General features: G+C 38.4%; 1 long non-coding RNA gene across 3 annotated transcripts; it reads right to left on the minus strand.

The window, feature by feature from the left end:
- Positions 1-1,187: 1,187 nt before the first annotated feature.
- LOC109252062 (uncharacterized) lies at positions 1,188-5,886 on the minus strand. 3 transcript variants are annotated; one of them, XR_002073837.2, is made up of 4 exons: positions 5,692-5,886; positions 4,070-4,572; positions 2,614-2,744; positions 1,188-1,399 (listed from the first exon to the last, which is right to left on the minus strand). It is a non-coding gene; the product is annotated as an uncharacterized LOC109252062 (long non-coding RNA). The 3 variants fall into 3 exon arrangements; XR_002073838.2 differs by having other exon boundaries at positions 4,681-5,886; XR_008424421.1 differs by having other exon boundaries at positions 4,070-5,886.
- Positions 5,887-9,992: the final 4,106 nt, after the last annotated feature.

The raw sequence follows: 9,992 nt of genomic DNA on the forward strand, positions 1-9,992 counted from the left end.
ACACACAAGATCAACTTTTTGCTTGGGATATTTAGAAGTTACTAAAAAAGAGAGTAATGTATCAATTGTTTGTCAGAGTAGATTATGAAGGAAATAATAGGACAAAGGGAGGATGGGAAGTCAGCATACACTTGAGTAAGAAAAGGGACCACTGATGACCAAAGAGATTTTTATTTCCTTAATAACAAAGACTACTTCTTAACTAATTGTATTGTCAGTCTTCTACAACAGAATGTAAGCTCTTTGAGAACAGGGACCATGATTGTGTTGTTCTAGGAAGGTGACTGTATATAGAAGGCACTAAACAGTATGTGTATTATACAGGCATTAAAGTCATTCATATGAATAATAGTGAATTCCCTTAATATTATCTATGTTATATTCAGTGAATTAGGAGTATGTGCATAAACTACGAGCATGCTGATTTTATTTATAATTTGTAAAGTGCATATCTAAATTAAAATGTTAATGATTATGCTCATCCACATCACAAATTCTGTTGAATTCCTTTACAGGATACTAAAATTTGACTACTTGTAAGTTCCTCTGTTCCTGTACGTATCCTCCAAAATAGGATTCTGCAATCATACAAAGAGCCTTCAGACTTGAATCTATTTCCTCAAGTCCCACCATTACCAGATTCTTCAGTCAGGTTTCACCTGAGAGGTTGTTCCCATATCTCTCACCATTCCCGTTTGCCACCTAAAATCTCATCTTACGTTATCAAAGAATTATGACATATAATAACCATTTCTGGAAATAATACTCTGAAGAGCATTTTAGGACTACTAATAAAATAGCTACAGTTTAGAAAATGTACTGTATGGGGGCGCCTGGGTGGCTCAGTCAGTTAAGTGTCTGACTTCGGATCAGGTCATGATCTCACGATTTGTGGGTTCAAACCCTGCGGGGGGCTATGCTGACAGCTTGGAGCTTGGAGCCTGCTTTGGGTTCTGTGTCTCACTGTGTCTCTGCCCCTCCCACACTTGTGCTCTGTGTCTCAAAAATAAAAAAAAAATTAATAAAAAAAAAGAAAATGTACTGTATGCAGTACACTGAGTGAAGTATTTTAGGTACATATGTGATACATTTTACAGTTACAAGTATTTGTATCTATCATTATCCCTGTTTTGCAAATGAGAACAGTGAGGTATAGGAAAGCAAGAAAATCATATAAGATCTAATAATAAGTGAAAGAATTTCAATTTTTATTCCAGTGTGTCTGATTCCAAGGATCTTGTTCTCTTGACCTGAACACTGGGCTTGTATTCTGGTCTTCTGAACCTTTATGATTTCAGGATATAGACCTCTGTTGGGCTAAGGTAACATAGCCTCTTATGATAGATTAGGGTTTTTTGCCAGAAAATCAGATTTCCATTCTCAGCCCTGTTTCCAAAATCTGCAAAGATAAAACATTCTACTAAGAAAACCAGTTTTAGAGCAGGTTGGTTAATAGCAGAACTCTAACAAATCTGATCCTTTCTTACTGTGACCAGTACTCAGGTATCCATAACATGTAAGAGTTTTGGTTCCTGCAGAAGCCAGTAACAGACAATTTCTATTGTTAGAGATAGGTAAATTTCCCCTTTTTCCAACTGTCTCAGAGTTACCTGTTTCAAAGACGTCCTGTTCACAACCTCAAGTCCTAAGCCTAATTATGCTGGGGGATGCTCCGTGACCTTCCCACCCCGAGGCATCTTGGTCGCCCTCTTCCCATCTAGGGACGTTATGGCCTTGTTCCCAAGGAAGGGACTACACATCTTTCTTCCTGGTTCCAGACAACCAAAGACACGACTTGGAAATATCAAATCTAAGCCCCTTCTGCTTCTTTTGATAGCAAAGGCAATCTCATCTTTGGGGGCAAATGCAGTGGGACACCACAAGGTAGGGGAGCCTTCGGTTCTTTGCCAGTCTCTGCCAGTCTGTAACTCAAGGCTGCCTTTTCCACGCTCTTGAGGCCCAGGCACATTCTGGTCTCTAAGCCTCAATTACTTTAAGGATGTAAACATGGAAAGCACACATAAAGCAGGCAAACATCTAAGTGATCAATCTCAGAAATCCTCAGAGATTCTTGGCAAGAGGCACAAGAAAATTGAGAAGTCCTTTTCTTTCAAGGGGGTTCAAGATCGCTGCAGAGTCAAGTACTCATAGAAAGAGAAGACACTGTCCAGTCCTTTGGCTTCTACAATCAATAACTGTTTCTCACAACACTTGAACTGTGAGAGCTGGGACAAAAATGTTAAGATTAAGCAATCAATTACATGTATTTCCATATACACCTGAGTTCCACATGGGTAGCAGCTTTTAAAGCAAGATAACTCCCCACTCAATGACAGTTGAAATTTCCAGGATACCTGATTTAATTGAGATCTTAAGAAATATTGAGACTAAATATTCTCAGAAATAATTGCCTCGAGTCGTTATAAGTTTCTGTACGCCATTAATTTTATTTTCTTCCTGGATATAAACATCTATATGGAAGCCAGTGCCTCATTACTTTTCCAGGAACATCTCTGAGCTGGGATAAGCATTCTAATCAGGGGCAGGAGCCACCACCTGGGCTCAAATCAGATTTCTAGATAGGCTTAGATTTCCCACTTAGGAGGGACTTACAAATTATCCAGCAATGGTGGGCATCTCCTCTGCGGTGGCTCAGCTCTCGGCCTCTCTTTGCTTCTCTACAACTTTTTCTAGCCTTTAGCATTATTCATTCACTACCATTTAATTTCCTATGTATGTATTATCTGAGGAGAAAGAAAACATGTCTTTTACTTTGATTTTCTCATCTATAGGAATGCCTTTTGGACACAGTGCTTGCTGTCTTTCTTTTCTCCTATCAAGGTGTTAGCAGAGGCTAACCTGACTAGCTCAGCACACCAGACCCAGTACCCTTCCGTCAGGAGGTCGTGAAGGCCTGACAGTCACCCTCTGTTTCAGCCTGTGGCAGCTCAGCTCTGTCCTTAGAACCCTACCTCTCCCCTGGAGGGGTCTATGCTCCTCTTTCCTAGAACTCCCACCCCTTCCTTTCTCTTTTCTTTGTCCTCTGAACCTTCTTTCTCCTGTTTGATCATTAGTTATCTTAGTGGTTTCTGTCATTTTTGCTGTTCTGTTAGAGACAGAGTGATTCCTGGGCATCTGTACCTGAACATCACTGTTCTAATTCCTTGTTAAATTACTCTGTTCCCTTATTATTTACTTCTGTCCAGGTGCCCCTGGAACAGTGAGAGTAGAAGCGGTTCTCTCAAGACAGGACCCAGAGAACAAATGGGGAAAATCCTCAGCTGATACACAGTTAAAAGAAATTCTTAGGTTAAATTTCAGACAATCCTCAGCTTCTAAAGTATAATGACTGCAAAAGTAGTGAGATTGTATACACTATGTAACAAGTTCTTCTATTTTATTTTACTCTTTATGTTTGATCTTCATGCTACTTTTTTGTTTTTGGTGGAATATTTTTCAGAGTTTAACCTAACCAGCAACTAGAGTGACTTTCCCCAAGCCCCATAGCCATTGTATGTATAAGAAGTGGCCATGTTGAAAGATGGTTTGGGAAGCAAGGGGATGCTCTACACTTAATTCTTGAGTGACATTTCACCCTGTGTTTATCCCAGCATGCTTTATGATACCCAGATTTTTATCTGAAGAATTTATCTATCCAGAGTCCCACTTGAAATCATAGCCATATTTTCTTATCCCCTGCCCCCCATGTAATCTACAGGCCTTCTGATTCTCTTTGTCAAGCATTCTAGTATCTTTCTCTTTCCACCACTTTTCTTAATATCTTCTGCTTAACAGCATGTCCCTTTTGCACACATGGTCCTAGTAAAGAACAGGAAATAGTAAAACCCAGTTTCAAGATAACCTTGATAAGTTCCTACAAATGTTTCTTCCTTAGGTTGAATTGCATTATCCTCAGTAATTCACGAGAAAACTCCAGTATCCTAGGAAACCAGAGAACAGCAAGCTGAGAGTTTTACTTGGCCACTGAAGACATGGCAGGACCTCTATTGGAAGCAGTGAGCTTGCTGAGCCCAGTTCAAAGCTGTCCTCTTAATCCTCAAGCCCTTACCTTGTTTCCCAATGACAGCCACCTTCTTTTCGCCTCCCTATACACTCCTGTCAGAAATGGAGATGGGGATGGTGACAGGGACACGGACCATCTGAAGTAAATCTTCTTGCTCTCTTTAAACCTTTGAGCTGAGAGTAGCAGATGATGTGTTGTAGGGAAGGAGTTTCCACCTATGCCCTTTGCTCGATGTCATCCTTTTCCATATAGGCCTCATTTGGGGGCTGAAGATTAGCCCACTCAGGTAGCCAGCAGGGAGGGAACTGCCCCTCAGGACACCAGGAACCTCTTTTCTTGTGTATTAAATCCTCCCTCTAACTCCTCTGTGTGGGACCTGTGTATAATACATTTTGTACACAACTGCTCCCTTTAATGGTTACATGGAGGAAAGATAGGGGTATTACAGGTGATAAAAAGAAGAATCAATCATCTCCACAATTGTGGTGTTTTTTGATCAGGCTACCTCCAGCAGCTATAGCACAGGAATCATCTTATAGCCAGGTTAACTGAGAAGAAAAAAATGGAGAACAAAATTTTACGTTTTCACACACACACACAGGTATTGAATAGTTAGAAATTCTCAGGCACAGTGCTAGAGACTTGCAAATGCAGACCTCAGCTTTGGTGAAAGCCTGGAATTGGCAGGGAAGCGAGATGTTTTCTTTTGTTCTAACCTTCTTTATTCCCAGCCATCACTGGTAGGAACCAAAAGCACAGAGCGCCTTGTTCACCAGGCCACTCTTTAGATTGGGTCAGAAACAGTGTGGCTTCCTCATGAGAGCAGCTTTTGCCCACGGAGCTCTGATGTGTGCTCCATTCTGTCCCCCTCCCCACACTTTCACCTCCCAGGATGGCAGTTATTTTTGCCACTGACAGTTAACTACTCAGTCCTCTCTGCGCCCAGCAAGCAAGTGCCCCTCCCCCTCCAAATCAATGTCTTTCTTTTGCCATTCCCCTTACTCCATCACATTCCCCATCTAATAGAGACTTGTTAGGTAGGACATGTTTTCCCCCCTTGAGAAAATAGCCTCATGATCTTGATATGATCCAAAACTAGAATAAAATGTATACCTTATGTCTACCAACCACCAACCTACCTACAACTTATTCCCCATGATACATAATTTCAGGTTTTATCATATCGGCTCTTACTGAAGAGAATTTTTCTTGATATCTAGGTTTGCTCCAGCCCAGTCTTTTAAAAGTCAAGAAATTCTAATCTCACTTTAGGCAATAATTTTCTGGGTTGCATTTTCCTCTTTCTTAAGATTAGGTGATTTCTCATGCTACTGTCCACTTTCCAGATCATCACAGATGAGCAAAGGTGAGACAGAAAATAAACAAACATAGAAGACAGCAGCCATCACTCAGGTAGATAGTGAATGCACGGCAAAGTTACCTCGCAAAAATGGTGGTGGGCGTAAGGCCCCTACCAAGGAGTGCTTTGGTTATTTGTAGGTTCTGTCTCCTCAGGCATAACTGATCTCCTCTGAAAGGAAAACAATAACTTTAGCCTTTCTCCACTTAAGTGATTTAGTCTTCCTTCCATACTCTCTTCCTCCTCATTGAAAGCACATCTCAATCCACCCCCATCTCTGCCCAAGAAAGGATGCCCCAGTACTGACTTCCAGACCAGCGGGAAGCTTCTCTGATATCTTCAACCTCCAGATGCTTCTCCATTCAAAAGTGTTTCATTGCAGCTGGCTTTTTACGGCAGGGTGCACTGATCCTGTAGCTAGTCTGTTCATGGTGCTCAGATATGTGGATGACCACAGTTCTCTTCCAATCCTCTAAGACATCATGGGGGCCCCCATTTCCAATCATCCTTTACTCTAGATGGCAGTTGGGGGTGGAATATTGCTAAGGGTTCTGGATCTTTCTTTACCTCATCAGTTACTCCTCAGGGTTCTGCCATCACAGATTAAGTTTACATAAACCAACTGCCTCTGAAAGAGCAATTTCTTAAAGGAAATGCTTTCACTTGCTCACTCTTAATCACATGCTTAACTACATCTGTATTTGGACATGCATGAATTTTTGAGCTTAAGGAAAACCAATCCTGCTGGTCAGAAATATCCTAAACCTGTCACTTCAGGGAACAACCCCTCACTAATATAACTTTCCCAGTCACCAAAATGAAATGAGTGACACAATTTTTTTCATTTACATAATTATAGTAATACAAGAACTTACTTTTGCAAACACTACTATACTATTGTACCGACACTACTATATAGAAAAAGTTAAAAGATTTTATTAAAATCCTATCATATTCACAAGCCATTCTCTTTTTTATTTCTTCCTGTCTTTATCCTAAAAAGGTGATATTTGTGTAGATTTTAAGTAGCATATGTGAAATTTTAGAGGTTTCATTTCTTCATGTCATGACAATATTCTAAATTTCAAGTGATTTGAGTGAAAAATATGTTTTAATATGAGAAACATTATGATGTTTATATTCCCTGTTAGTTTTCTTTACTTCACTATATTCTTCAGTTCAATTCTTAGAAACTACATCATGAGAGTTTGAATATTTTAATAACCCCAAAATATCTTACCCACTGCTCCAAACATTTACTGTAGCTCTCATAGCTCATGAGATCAAGCCCTGCATCAGGCTCAGCACTGAGCATGGAGCCTGCTTAAGGTTCTCTCTCTCCCTCCCTCTCTTCCCTTCTCTTTCTCTTAGAAAGAGGGAGAGAGAGTATAGGTATAACAATTCTCATTGTGTAGTGAGAAGGAAAATTAATGAGGGTCCCAAGGTAAGACTGGTAAAATTATTTTTTCTTACTTTTTTAACTAGTAATAAAATTTTATTTTAATTTTTATTGTTTGTTTCAAATTTTTATTTAAATTCTAGTGAGTTAACATATAGGGTAATAACTGGTTTCGGGAGTAGAACTTAGTGATTCATCACTTACATACAACACCCAGTGCTGATCACAACAAATGCCCTCCTTAATGCCCATCATCCATTTAGCCCATCCCCCACCCACCTCCACTCCATCAACCCTTCAGTTCGTTCTCTATAGTTAAGAGACTCCAATGGTTTGCTTGCCTCTCATTTTTTGTTCTCGTCCCCTAGGTTCATTTGTTTTGTTTCTTAATTTCCACATATGAGTGAAATCATATGGTATATGTCTTTCTCTCACTGACTTATTTCACTAGGCATAACACTCTCTAGCTCCACCCATATCAATGCAAGTGGCAAGATTTCATTCTTTTTGATGGCCGAGTAATATTCCATTAAATATACATCACATCTTCTTTATCCATTCATCAGTCAATGGACATTCTGGCTCTTTCCATAATTTGGCTATTGTTTACAGTGCTGCTATAAACATCAGGATGCATGTGCCCCTTTGAATCAGTATTTTTGTGTCTTTTGCATAAATACCTAGTAATGCAATCGATGGATCAGAGGGTAGTGCTATTTTTAACTTTTTAAGGAACATCCATACTGTTTTCTAGAGTAGCTACACCAGTTTGCATTCTCACCAACAGTGTAAGATGGTTCCCCTTTCTCCACACCCTTGCCAATATATGTTATTTTCTGAAGTTGTTAATTTTAGCCATTCTGCCAGGTGTGAGGTGGTATCTCATCACAGTTTTGATTTATAGATACTAAGTCTTTATCTGATATGTCATTTGCAAATATATTCTCCAATTCCTTAGGTTCCCTTTTAGTTTAGTTGATTATTGCCTTTGCTGTGAAGAAGATTTTTATCTTGATGAAGTCCCAATAGTTCATTCTTGCTTTTGTTTCTCTTGATAAAATTATTTTTCAAATCCCCAGGTTAAGGCTCCAACATGTTCTAAAGCATAGCATGTGACTATTTAACCAAACTTTTTCTTTTTATTTTACAAAATCAGCAATTCCCAAACTAGTATCTAAGTTACAGTTTGAAAATACAATCCTCTTCTCTCCCCATATCTTACATTTGGTCTAAAAAAGAAAGCAAAACTTGAAGAGTAACTTTTCAATAATAAAAACTATCTTCTCTTGTGGAAACCACTGGACAACTTCACAACTTTACTTCATAAAATATTTGAAAATAATAGAACAATATTTTTAGAATATATATCTATATATCCATATATCAATATCTCATCTTTATAATATATGAAGATTCAAACATATATAGACAATGCCTGACATAAGGTTACAACAAACCACTCTTCTTGAACTTGCATAATGAAGAACTATCTGATCTCTACAGTAGAGGGGAATCAGTCAAGTTCAGCCTGGCTGAAGAGCAAAGCCACTGTGTAACAAGACAAAATTAATTTAATATAAAGTCACTGGTTTCTCCCATTTATCTCCTACTCCAACCTCTCTTCAACCTCTTAGTTTTCTAAACCAATCAGACAATCAAGTTTACATTTCAGGAACCACAGCCTTTTTTAAAGTTTTTATTTAAATTACAGTTAACGTAGAGAGTAATATTGGTTTCAGGTGTATGATATATTGATTCAACACCTAGGAACTACAATCTTTAAGCAAACACTAAACAAAGCTTTCGGACATGGGGTTTCACCGAAACTGTGAGTCATATGTCCATAGGCACCAGTACTTTATTCCTTAGAACTAATGGAAACAGATTTAGAAGAGTAGAAAGAGAAGGAAAAAGAGACTGTCTCCTTTTGCAATTAAAAATTAACTGATGTGAAGTACTGGCACCAAGAAAAGTAATGGACCGAGTTATGATGTTCTTTACTTATATAATTACTGTTCGTCTATTTATACAGTTACATCTACGATTCCTCCAAGGGACATAAGGCAGTACAAAATGTGAAAGATGTTGGCTGGGGCTGAATAGAAGATGAGGACTAGAAACATGCATCTAAGAACCCTTGAACTAATACTTGAATTTCAAAGAGGAGAGAATGGGTGAAATCAGATTGGTTATTTTCAGATCTCTGCTTCCGAATATCGGTCTTGGGATTTGAACTGAAATTACATCCATCTTTTTAAGGGTGTTATGGTAAGTGACAATAAAATGCTGTTTTAAGGTTCAGTTCTAAATTTTGAAATTTCTTATCCCTTAGTATAGACACAGTTTTGAGGGAAATTGTAGTAAGACCGCAAACCTTACCATTTTGTTGCATTTTCCAGTAAGTGGACTCAGGCCACTCATAGAATAAAGGCCACACGTGTGAAAATAAAGAAGAAAAAAATAAGAAAAGAAGGAAAAATTAAAAAAAAAAAAGCTAAGTATTTCCAGCTTAGCTTCAGGTAATATGCCCAGACTTTTTAATTCCAACTGTAAAATGTTTTTGCTGCCTCTTCTTATTGTGCCCTTCTTTGCCCAAAGGCTCTATGAAATACGCATTATTGTCAATCTCTCTCTTTTTTAAAACCACTAATAATTCTTTGCAATTATCTAAGGTCATCTTATGTATTGATTTCTCTGCATATCTATGAGTGTGTGTATGGGTCACTTAAATCCTCATTTTCTCTCCTCATTAATGTCTATTTGCTATTATTTTTGTTATTACTATTCTCTTCCTGGTACAAAAGAAGAAATATCAAATGATTTCTCAGACTTTTTCTCCTGAAAAGAACAAATAAGACAAAATAAATAAAATCATTTTAAATTTTAAAAAAGGAAAGTAGTCCAACTGCTTGAAAAAGTGATGATTTACATTTAGTAATCAGCAATATCGACCAATGGGTCATAATTGAACCTATGTTATTATTAATAGAAATCAAATTGAGTGTGTTGTACTCCCTGCACAGAGGCAGGATGGACCCCATAATTGGCTTGGATTTTGAGACTGATAATGTCACACATGCACTAAGAGGAGAAGAAAATGTTTTCAGGGTGTCTGAATGTCTCAGCCTGTTGAGTGTCAGACTCTTGATTTCAGCTCAGGTCATGATCCCAGGATTATGGGATCGACCCCCCACATAAGGCTCCATGCT

The sequence above is a fragment of the Panthera pardus genome, unplaced genomic scaffold, assembly GCF_024362965.1.
Source record: "Panthera pardus isolate Hobbes unplaced genomic scaffold, ASM2436296v1 HiC_scaffold_20, whole genome shotgun sequence".
In the NCBI taxonomy this organism is placed as follows: Eukaryota; Metazoa; Chordata; class Mammalia; order Carnivora; family Felidae; genus Panthera; species Panthera pardus.